The 12,615-nt window shown below is 40.6% G+C and overlaps 1 pseudogene; it reads left to right on the forward strand.

Moving 5' to 3' along the window:
- Positions 1-12,615, forward strand: part of LOC139744113 (neuron navigator 2-like) — a 367,146-nt pseudogene that overhangs the window by 206,145 nt on the left and 148,386 nt on the right.

The following is a 12,615-nucleotide window of genomic DNA, read 5'->3' on the forward strand; positions in this document are numbered from 1 at the left end:
TGTTAGAGGGCTAGAGAGATAGAGAAAGAGAAAATGAGAGAGTGAAAGGGAGAGAAAGATGAAGAAAAAAAAGCGGGAAGAATTTTTTCGTTTATCTCATGCTTTCGTGAATGATGAATGATGTTTATGATACTTTTGATATTGAAGTTATCCACTGTACCAAAGTGGCTCATGCACTCAATTTTACTGATTACATTGGAATGAAGGCATTGCGTTGATAGAATCTCCACTGCCTTTATAGAGTTGATGCTCTACCCCATTGGCATAAACTTTGAGGGCATGCCTCATTCTAGTTTAGCTTCCTCTTGATGCGACATTTTCTGTTCACCCAAACATACATCAAAGCATTTTGAAATGACTATCCTCTTGACTGTTTGTAGATCGATCCAGTCTGTAATTCTACTAATCCTTTATCATTATAGGAGATGCTGCTTATTGAAACTAAAATAGTAAAAATGTTCCCCTTTTCTGCGGGTTTTAAACTTAACTCTATCACATTTAGAAAGTGAATGAGAATTAAGGCGATGGCTCTTCTTCGCAGATAACATTCGCAGTCCTTAATTCCTTGTTTTTTGTCGGCTGAAACTGAATCATAAAGATGACCAACAATGACATTAAAACTAGAAAGTACGTAGGTCAGGTGTCCCTTGTGTCATGTAGAGGAACAAGAAAAAAGGTTGTTAGTGCACCTTAAAGTTTAAGGTCATTTTCAGAGGAACTGACTAATGCATCCCTCAGGAGACCTGTTTGGACGGAGTGAGGAAAATTGAGCCATACATCACCCTAATTGGTCAAAGTGATAACAGACTATAGACTGCATTATCTCATTCTTTGTCCAGTGAAGGGGGGGGGGGGGGAGATAAATGAAGCTAAACACAAACAACAACAAATTTGTTCCCTGGGTTCCTGTGCAGGATCAAAGAGCAATGGCTTCTTTAACCCATTTAAGACTAGTCTCCGGGTATACTCGGCAGGCGTCTATGGGAAATACGTATTGTAGCAAAATCAGCCCGTCATCAACAGGTTAAACAAGAGCCTTCAGTGCGTAAAGTTTAACTTGTACATAAATATGTATGAAGTGAGTCATACTTCCAATTTGAAAATAAAAGTTGCTAGAAATAAAAGAGAACAGTAGAGAAATGATGAGAAACATCAAACCATTTTGGACAAGCTCTTGTGAGGGACTTTTAATGAGCTTGTAACCTAAGATGAGGCTACTCGACACTGAATTTTCCAGTTTTTGACATGCAAAAGACTGGAGAATAATAAGAAAAGAGAGTAAATTGGGGGTAATTTTTCCTGACAGATATCCTGAGGGGCAAGGCAAAACAATTTACCTTAAAGTGTCACTTACTAGGTTACTTTCAGCAGGAGAAAGCGATTCGAAATGGACCTGTCCATGAACTGGTATGTCAGCCATGCAGTTTGCTAGATGCAGTCCGTGCCCCGCATTTGGTGGACTAGTTCTGGATGTTTGTATGAAGAAGAGAGATTGCAAAAGTCAAAATATCTTTGACAATAGATTTTTTTTTTTTTTTTTGTCATGCGTCAATATCATTGAAAGTTTATATCAGCATGTATACTCCACCAGTTCATTCAAGAAATATGATTTATGCATAAATCTCAGTCTTCATTTGTATGTCCTTAATACTGTCTTCCCACTGCAACTGAAATTTGTCATCAAGATATGCTTCTGCATATCATCAAGGAAGTTTACGAATGCAGGTAGCTGAATGACTGAGAGTACAATCATGTCTATATGCCTTTACACTTTACCCTTTTCTATCCTGGTAGAATCAATTCTGATGGTTTGCAAGATATTTTGTCATTCCCATGCTGGTCTTTGCTCCTTGTGTGGGAGGGACTGTGCCTTTTTTTTCTCTCTCTCTTTTTTTTTTTTTTAGTGATTTACATTCCTCTGTAAACTCTTGCCGTTTTTTTTTTTCTTTTTCAAAGTGCCGATTTCAGTTGAGGCAAGGCTAGCAGAAAAAAGGGAACAAGTTTGTAAACTGGCAGAATTTCAAATAATCTATGTATGAGGCCTTGCTGTCTCATTCAGTATCTCTGAAAAAAAGGAAAAAAAAATGTGTGCCTTGGCATTCCGGTCTCGCTAGTATTGTTGTCTCTTTGTGGGCACTTACTGGAATGTACATATCTATCCAACGACAACAACAACAGTTGCATTAGTAATATCTGCATGAAGAGACTAGCAACCTCTCCTGGTTCTCTTAACCCATAACCAGCTGGAATCAGATTTACCAGTTGTAAATTATGTGATGACTTGCCCTAGCTTGGAGACAATGAGTTAAACTATTAAATTGAGGTGTTGAATGAAACTGGGAAGAACAAAATACATCATTGACACAGGATCAGACATAGATAGTGGTTTCATCAAATCGATGCCTTAAGAGCTCAGTAGTAGTCAACTTCTTTGATATTCAACAAATTTTGAGGACTCCTACATTAACACAGACCAGTATCAAGCTCCTTCTAGAGGTCAAGGGTGGGGGAGATGAGAGGAGGGGGTGGGGAGGAAAAAGAGGCAGGGTATACGTACGTGCAAGAGCCCCCCTCCCCCCCCCCTAAAAAAAAAAAAAGACAAACAAACAAGTGTGGTAGCTTGGAACAAAATTTAAAAAAAGACATTAAAAAAAACATATCTTTGTTCTACACGGCTATCCATTGCTGTAATTGCAGCGTTGTAAGGATTCAAGTTTAAGCCTATCATATCTGTTTCCAGGTGTGCTTATACTACTCGAAACCCATATACCTTTGAAGTCTTCAAATTTTCCAGAACTCTGTACACAACAAAATGTTATTGTGCCAGAGAAGTAGAGTCTACCATCACTTTATTCCCATATGACAGATTAAGTAGTGGATGTGCCGAATGAAACCATCTAAATCAACATTTGTTTTTGCTAGTGCTTTTTTTTTTTCCTCATCCAAAGCCAGCTGTCCTTCCACCACCTTGTCCTGGCATGTTACCTTCTTCTGATTTCTATTTTGAAGGCCTACATCTACTTCCCATTTATGACAGATATTTCCACTTCCACATTCTTCGCAGTATTGGTATCCTCTACTCAAAGTTCACAAGTTTAATATATATATTCTTTTAGGCTCCTCCCTATAGGAGAATGTGCAGGCTTGAATTCCAAAATCATTCCAGCCATGAACCTTAAAGAAATCCAGTGCAACTACAGAGGTGTTTTACTGAGATTTATGGATCTAGCCCCCATGAAGCGATATGTGCATCCATGGGGATCCTGGCAGTAGTACTGGATTGCAGCATACATCATAAATAAGTCGAGATATCATCTCTGAAACTTTCCTTTCTGCACGTCCAGAGAGAGCAAGTACCTCGATTAGAGTTGTTTGCTTGGATAGGATTTCATTAATGTTTCTGTGTTGAGAGAAGAAATGTTATTGATGATTTGTCCAGCAATTGAACCTTTAAATGAAGGTCAAAGTATTTGACATTACAGGATGTTTTCAACCAGTCATGCTATGCTCATTGGTTATTTCAGTCAACCCTATCGGCCGTTCCAACATTCTAAACATCAACCCAACCCCCCCCCCCCCCCCCATATTACCTCCTACCCCCCCCCCCCCCCCCCCCGTCAAAAAAAGAAAAGAAAAGTAAAATGTGTCACCCACATGCAAGTATAGTAATACGTTTGATTAACAAGTCCCAAAGAAGTCTAATTTGTTCTACACACAAACTATTTCCTCATGATTAAAATACTTACACTTTCCCCCTTAATTATATGTGTAATATATCAACAGAGAGGTTTCATGTACTTCATAGATTCACAAACATGAAGACATTGTTTAGGAACCACTAACCATCAAGCTCAATTTCAGTGTGTGCTTGTTTGATAAGAGGGCAATTGAAATGAAAATTAAAGAAGGACAACTGAAGAATGAAAGAAGTTGTATAGTGTGTTCGGTTTTATAAATACATTATGTTTTAACATATATTTGTTTGTATTCTTATATTTTCATGTTTTATGTTTTGACATATATTTGTTTATATTCTCTCCAATTCTTGTGTGTGAAAAGATTATCATCTTTAAAATATGATATCTGTTTTTATTTCCATCCTGCAGTTTGGATGACAGCAGCTCAATCTCGAGTGGCATCAGTGACACCATAGCCGAGATCAGCACTGATGACAACGTGACAGGGTCATCGCGGAACTCCTGCGACTCGTCCAAGAACCTCGAGCTGTGCGGGGAGCCCCTCTCCCTCGACAGCCTCTCACTGGTAAAGACTGCCACCGAGAAGAATGCCCATCGCAAGTCTTCATCACCCCGCCGAGAGAAGGGCAAGAATGGTGATGGCAGCCTCGGCAGCAAGCTGAACAGGATTAAGCACCCTTCCAAGGAGGGCAAGATGGAGGATGGCCATGGGAAAGAGCGGCACGGGAAAAGCAGGACCAACGGCAGCGGAGAGAAGGATGGGGGCGAGAGGAACGGAGACAGGGGGAGTGGTGGCAGTGGAGAGAGAAAGTCTGGAGACTCCTCCATGAGGGGGCACCTTCCGATGTCCTCCAGCTCACATGGGGGACAAGGTGGACCGCCCAGCTGGCAGAGGAGTCTTGATCGGTTGCAGGTTAAGCATCGACAGCAGTTTGGCAGAGACCCGAACTTCCTCATGAGGGTGTCACCAGGCTCCAGGATCGGCACGATGACAGGGAGTGGGAGCGCTGAGCGGAAGCTTGTGAGGAACGGACAAGGAGGTGCTCAGAGGGCCAGCAGCTCTCAGGGGGAGGGGCAAAGAACTCCTCCTGGTCAGTTTGGTTTTGGTTACAGGAGACAAGGAGGCACCCAGTCTCCTGGACAGAGAACTCCGGGGTCTAATGGCAATAGGATGGGGGGAGGTGCTCCGCAGCCCAGGCCTACCAATATTGCCGCCCGTACAGGAAGCTTAGGGAGATCAGGGAGATCGAGTATTGATGGATCTTTGGGAGGAGTTGAGATGTCAGCTTCAGACCGCCAACGCTCGCCTCGAGGTGCTGAGGCCCATTTTATGAGGACTAACGATAAGTCTCCCAGAGGGGATGGAACAGGTGGCAAGAGTTCAAAAGTTACCAGTCCCGGCAAAGCCGACGGGTCAGGAGTCCTCTCCCCAGGTGAGGGGCTTCGCTATGGCTCCCTGAAGCGCAGCCAACTTAAAGGACATGGGCAAATTGCCAGACATATCATGCAGGAACTGAAGAACAGTGCAGCGGCAGGACATCAGGTGGATGGGGCACACGATGCCAAGAGCAGATCTCAGGCTCTCAAGAGTCTGTTTGGGAGGGGTGCGAGGGAATCCGGGAGGGGCGGGGGAATGGAGGACACCATCATTTCAAATCCTCACGCCACCTTGTGCAAAGAGAACACTGTCTTGGACATGAGTCACAGACACGGTGCACTTAGCGACAGCGAGCACAGCATGTCATACATCACCAGCCCGCAAAGCCTGAGGAGACGATCACAGAACGCCTCCCTCACAGACGGGCTCCTGAAGACGTCACCCTTCTCGGACACACCGCCACGGTACAGTGGATATGTGAGCGACGGATACGCCTCCATCCAGATCGGGGGCCTCTCGTCTCTCCACACGGCAGGCATCAACTCCCCCTACCTCCGCAGCAGTGCCAATCGCTCCAACGTCTCCAGCATGAAGCAGTCCGACAGCATGGAGTCCCTGGAGTCCAACACTTCCAGCGCCCTGAGCGTCTCCAGCCACGCTGCCAGCGAGCGCTACGGTCCCACCCAGCCCCACTCCGCATCCTCGTCGGTCATGCGCAGCAACAGTGTCCGCTCCACCTTCTCGGAGAAGGCGCTCCGCGGCAACCAGGGTCTCACCGAGAAGGACCTGGAAGACATGGCCTGGCTGAGAGCAGGCAACTTTGGTCTGATTTCCGGTGGAGATAAAGTGGGCTCCATCTCACCCACAGGGTCTACTGTCTCCCAGCCACCGATTGGCTACTTCCCAGCTGCTACGTCAGCAATCAGGTAAGTCTTTACTTCTCTCATGTGACATATTCCTATTAAATTTTAGTGGGTCGGGTTAGGCTTCACTCAAAAGTTTACTCTCTACTAACACTCATAAAAGTTGACTCATTACATTTGGAAAGAAAATGAAACACCAATAAACTTGCAAATGTATGTAATAATTTTCCAAGACTGCTATAGAAGAAAGAAAAAAACACAATGATAGCACAGCGCAGTACTAATGATTCCAAAGGTTTCCAATCACATAAATGTAGAAGAATTGATGTTGCTCATTTTTCTCTGATGGTCCTGTAATTTAGCCATATACATGTATTTCCTTTCAGTTGACACACAGGAAATGTCTTGAGACCACACAATATACCAACAATCATGTGAGCCCTTTGTGTACTCAGTCAGTTTGTCATCCCAAGAAATGTTTGTTTTATGATAACTCTATTGATTCAATGAAAACAATTATTCCCTCCAAAATCTGAGAGGAAATTTTTTTTTAAAGATGAGGAAAAAAAATGACCAGCAGAATACAGATATGCACACAGAGACATGCACTGTAGGCAATTTATGTGAACAAAAAATCTGTCATATGAGCGAAGAAACACAAAAATGTATCTATCTCTCATAGTGTATGAATAATCTGCCATTCTATCTGCTCTCATTGACAGTAGAATTGATTGAGGACTGACAAATTATAATTCCATTCGTAAATTTTGTTTTTCCAGGGATGGCTGTAAACTCAGTGTCATTAAGCACCGAATGTGAACTTCAAAATATCAATTAAAAAGATCTCTCGCCTTAAACAGAGCGGTGTAAAAGAAAAAAAAAATCTTCAAGAATGTTTCAAGAAGAGGGAAACTAATAACCATTATCAACATTTTCACCAAAAAAAAACAAACCTCAGTTTATTCTTTCATGCCAATATTGTGACCTGTGGATGATTGGTTGTGATATTAGAGGAAACTGATCAAAAGAAGACCTTTAATAGTGAAAATGATCACATATTTTGGTAAGTTTTTCCTTCTGCTATGGGATAAACCATCATAATGAATGGTCATGTGTTCGTAGTCCATTATTGTAGGTCCTGATTTTAGTTGTTTTGTTTTGTATTTCATATGCTTTCATTTTTTTTTTATGCACCTTCCAGTTCTACCTCAATGGTGCGTTCAAACAGCATGTCGGCCAATGCCTTCACACAGCCTTTCACCAATAGAGGGCGCAATGGCTCCGTCTCGCTGGATGAACGCCAGCGTGCTGCCCTCAGCATGGGAGTACTCTCCAACGAAGGGGCAGAAGAACTCAGCGGATCGTCACTTTCATTAGTATCAACGTCATCATCATTGTACTCTACTGTAAGCATTCGAACACTTTCAGTGATCTGCATATGCGATCTAGTGTTTTAAAACCGTATGAAGAATACAAGCAATCATAATGCACACTTTTCTGAAATAGATATGTTTTCCAGAATCCCAGAGCATTGAAATGTGCACATGAAATCAAAATTTTGTGAACAGAACACTCAACTTGAAGGAATCCAAATTGGCAACAAAATATTTTGAAACGTGCAAGGTGTGATATGACACACAAAGTGAAATTACATCTGAAAGTTGTCCAAATTTTGGTGCTTAGATATGTTTGCAAGTTACTCCATGTTCTGCCCCCTGATGGCAGAGACATCCTTTCTCCGTGTTCATAGAGCAATAATGTGTTGTATTAGGGGGTGCTGAATAGAGCTTCTTGATTGATGGATGTGGAGGAAGGCTTACTCACCGGTACAATGTGGACGTGACTTGGTACACCTCTTGCACACACTAATCTGCGACTGGAGTGAGAAGTCATGTTTACATGCCAAAGTTGGTCCTATTTCAATAACATTGTTCAAACTCACCCCAAACTAAATATGGACAGCGGTATTAATATTTACATTTTGATGCTTTTAAGACATGGTTGGCTTTTTGATTTTCAGTGATAAAGCAGGGTGCATGTGAGTCCACTCTCTCTAGGATAAATCCATCGTGAGAATGTATGAGAGAATACAAGTATGTGAATGTTGACTAGGTGCCAATGTTAATCCATGACCAATGTTGTGGAACGCTGTAGAAATAGCTGCAAACTATGCTAATGTAAAATATGCTGTAGGTTTTGTGATTACTTTTAATGACGTTCATGCCTCTACTGTAATGGTCTGCTGATTTCAGAGAACTTGCAAATTAAAGTTTTCCATCGATGTCTTCCATCTATATTTCAGATATTTGTGCTGTGTTAATGAATACATCCCAGTAGTTTTTGATGACTCTATTGCAATTTATGTTTGATAAGACAACTAACAGACTCACTCTCCTTTTGTTAAGTCATCATTACCTCCTCTTTTTTTTGCCAGTATTGAAAATTGATATGCAACTATACCATGATATCATCTTCATCAGTACAAGTCTTAATGTTGTATGACTACCTTCTCATATATCCAAAAACATTTACAGTCGAGTTTCACTGTCAATATTTTCAATCTTCAGGTCATTCCATCAATCATAAGATTTTATTCCACAATTTGAGCTATAAATTGAAGTATATATTTTCTTATTAGTGTTATTGCATATAGATTGCAATACAGCCATCAGAAACTGTAGGTAGGGGTCAATTGATAGTTACTGCGCAAATATCTGTGATAAAATGATGAGGAATGCAACAATATAAAACTGTGATTTGTAAGTACATATTTTTCTAGTTAATCACTGATGGATGTGTGATTATCTCTGTCTCTCTTGTTTTTCTCTCTCTTCCTGTATCTCTATGTCTCATTTCTCTTTTCTTGTATTCATATATATATATAAATATATATTTTTGTCTCTACCCCTTTTCAGGCCGAGGACCGTGCTGCCTCCGAGATCCGTCGGCTGAGGCGTGAGCTGGAGCGGGAGCAGGGCAGGGTAGGAAGTCTGTCTTCGCAGCTCAACAACAATGTGAGTTTTATAGATGGTCCCTTCCCCCTCCCCCACCCTCCTCCTCCCTCAGGTATCTGTTCATCCCCCCCCCCCTTTCTCTGTAGGGGTGTCCAAATCAATAGCTTCTTGATTAAAAGCCTTCACTAATACTACACTCATATTGATAGATTGATAAAAACACATAGATTAATAAATGTCTGGATATACAGAGGTGTGTCTAGAACAGACAGGCATGCAAACAGATAGATAGATAGATAGATAGATAGATAGATAGATAGATAGATAGATAGATAGATAGATAAATGAATAGATAAATAGATAGATAGATAGATAGATAGATAGATAAATGAATAGATAAATAGATAGATAGATAGATAGATAGATAGATGATAGATAGATTAAAAAAAATATAATTAAATAGATAGAATTAAATAGATAGAAAAATTAATAGTTTGAGAGAGAGAAGGAGAAAGATTTTTTGATACAAGCGTTTTTCTCTTTTTCATCATTTTCTGGTGAGGTTGGTATTTGTTTTTGATTATCCTTATTCTATGGGCGAGTTTATTTTCTATGAAAGTGCAAAAGGGAAGAAAATGTGGTCAAGGTTTAACAACACCCAGTAAGTTTACGAGATGCCAACATCATGATGCCCCTCCCCCTCTCAAAAATATTATAGATTAAAAGAAAGGAAGCAAGGTGAAATCATCGTCTAAAGTGGTGTGTCTTTACATAAAATCATCTTGAAGGTTGCCAATGAATCATATAACATTCAAGGACGCAGACAGTCTGCACATACCATCTCCATGTCCTATTAATGGCAGTGACGGTTGCATTGCCACGAGTAGACAAGTTAACACATTGGAAAGGGTTTTTTTGTTTTGTTTTGTGGTTTTTTTTAAATCCAGTGGATCTCAGTCACTTGCCTTGTGTATATGCTTGTGTGTCTGTGTGTCTGTATGTCTTTGTATCTTTGTTTATTTTATACAGTTTGAATGTGTCCTCATACCAAGGACTCGTAACATGCGGAAAAAGGAAAAGACACCTTATCATTCTGTCAGACATGCAATTCTCGTTTCAGAACTTCTCAAAGTCTGTTGCAGGTTTTTGATGTTTTATTACCTAATTGAATCATTTGGAGGAAAATATGCCAGATGGGCTTCCAGACAAAGATAATTATCTTTGTTAATTAAGGTATATTGGTCGTCTAAATCATTAAACTTCCCGTAAAGTGATTCCAGACATCTGCTCCTTACCCATAAAATGTTGTTTTAATGTCTTGGATGGTACCATTGTGGAAGAAAATTTGCATTTTACTACAGGTTATGTGTGGTAATTTTGCATGTCCTATGTCTTTAGCCTTCAAACCTTATGGACATCTTGTGAAAAGCCAGGGTTAGGACACCTCTGCAGTTAAACTGACTTGATATCCTCCTACCTACCACTCACTTTCTTCCCTTCCCAGATGAAATGAGCGAGAAAATTTTTAACCGAGAATGTCCCTATTTGTGCAGTGTGACTGGTGTTGTAATTAATTGATCCTCTCTATGTGTAGTTAATTTTTTTGTTCTCCTTGTGTGTGTGTGTGTGTGTGTGTGTGTGTGTGTGTGTGTGTGTGTGTGTGTGTGTGTGTGTGTGTGTCAAATTTGAGTTTGGTCTGAGCTGTTTGGTATTTGGAAGAACAGGATGTCTGTATTAAAGGATGCAGCAAATTGGTGAGAAATGTGTGAATTTGTATATATGTTGTTTCTGTTGTCAGTGACATCCTCGTGATGCTAACAAACTTTATAGAAATGACTAACATGAACTCTTTGTGCGTATTTTTTTTCTTTTGGGGATGAGAATGATATTTCTTCTTCTTTTTTAAACACATGACCTAAATCTTACTCAGAGAACAGGTTTGGCTATACTGTCAACAGTAAATCATTGTAGTTAATTCTTATGACAGCCAATGTAGGCACTACCAAAAGTGCTTTTGTTTGTTGTAGAGGAAATAATCGGAAACAGCCCTTGACGGTGGACTGGGAGTAAATGATGAAATGTTACTTGCCGACAGCATGATGGCCTCCCAAAATGATACTGAGTCACAGTTTCCACCTTCTCCCACCCCCGTCCCCCCCCCCCCCCCCACCTTTCATTCTCTAGTCAAATGTTTGATATTTCTTTTCCGCTTATGAAACAGAATTTTGGGGAAAAAAAGAACACACACACACACACACACACACACACACACACACACCACACACACACACATGAGGAAAAAAATGCCACCCATGATTAGGAAGATAAAATCTCACGAAGTCAGACTGGGCTGTCTCCGTGTCGCCGTTTCCTGCCCATATTTGGATTTCAGCATCAGCCGAGACATTTTCTAATGTTGCACTAGAGGAAAGAGTGCGAGAAAAAAAAAAGAAGAGGGAAAATGTTAGATCTTATCATTGCTTGCATTTTGAAGTTTGAACAATATTAGTCAATATGCAATCATATTTTTTTACAGACAGAGAGAGAGAGAAAGAGGGAGAGAGATTCATAGAAGGGGAGGGAGAAAGTTAGAGGAGAAAGTGACCACCGTGAAGAAATCTAAAATAATTTGCATGTAGTGATTAGTATCCTTTTTTCTTTTATCTTTTTTGAGAGGGATCTCGAGAGGAGAAAGGTTTTGTGACCTTTGCTCTCGGTAATAACATGATAACAGGTCAATGTCTTGTGACAATGTGAATATTATCAATCATCAATCATACTAGGCATATATCAACTAATTGAATTTTTTTTTCCTAATCAGTGCAACACATTTCTCCCCATTTGCTATGTGTCTGTTTTGTGTGTTTCTTGATGAATTTTATCTGAGGTCTTTTTGTTATGTGTGAACTGACTTTGATGACCCACTGTGTGTATGGTTATTTCATACTTTTACTTCATTATTTACAGTGATTTAGCTCTGAAGAAGAGCCTAGAAGCCCACTTTTTTTATTGTTAGTTACCCTGTTGAGGATGGACTGATTTTGCTACAACACACATTTCCCTTATACACCTGCCCGAGTATACTCGGGACTCATCTTCAACGAGTGAAGATCACCATTCACAACTAAATTCTAGTGGAGTGCCTGTCATGAACCAGCACACCCACGCATGCGGTCACAATAATCCATGTTGCTCAGAGCAGCTTGCTGTTTGCTGCCCTCTACAGTTTACTGCTGTCCATGCAGCTTGAGTTCTTGGCCAATCCACCTGCCCCAATGAAGACATGTACTCTGCGTCAGTTAATTTTCAAATTTGGCTACATGCCCGCAAAACATCAGAGTAATGACGGTGATATCATGACAGCCCTGGAGTGATTTTACTCAGAATCTGTAAACTCTTGGCATAGCTTGGGAGGGAAAGCAGAGAGAACAGGGACCATAATATGATATCCTAATCAGCTGTTGCAAATTGTGGTAATTTGTGTGTTATTTGGGTCAATGGGTTCAGAGTTTTTACTCTCCCACTAATCTCAGTTAGAAAGAAAAAAAAATGGTAGGTCCTCTGCACTTTTTGTGCTGTTTGTGAAATCTGAGATACGAGAAAATGCTTGGAATGAAGTGAGTCAAACTAGCTTTCCGAGCTACGAAACCATTTTTTTGTTGTTGTAGATGATACCATAGAAACAACAACAAAAAATGTTCTTTTTTATATTTAAGCACTTA

The sequence above is a fragment of the Diadema antillarum genome, unplaced genomic scaffold (assembly GCF_040938485.1).
Source record: "Diadema antillarum isolate AM-2024a unplaced genomic scaffold, OU_Dant_1.0 seq00001137_RagTag, whole genome shotgun sequence".
Taxonomy (NCBI): domain Eukaryota; kingdom Metazoa; phylum Echinodermata; class Echinoidea; order Diadematoida; family Diadematidae; genus Diadema; species Diadema antillarum.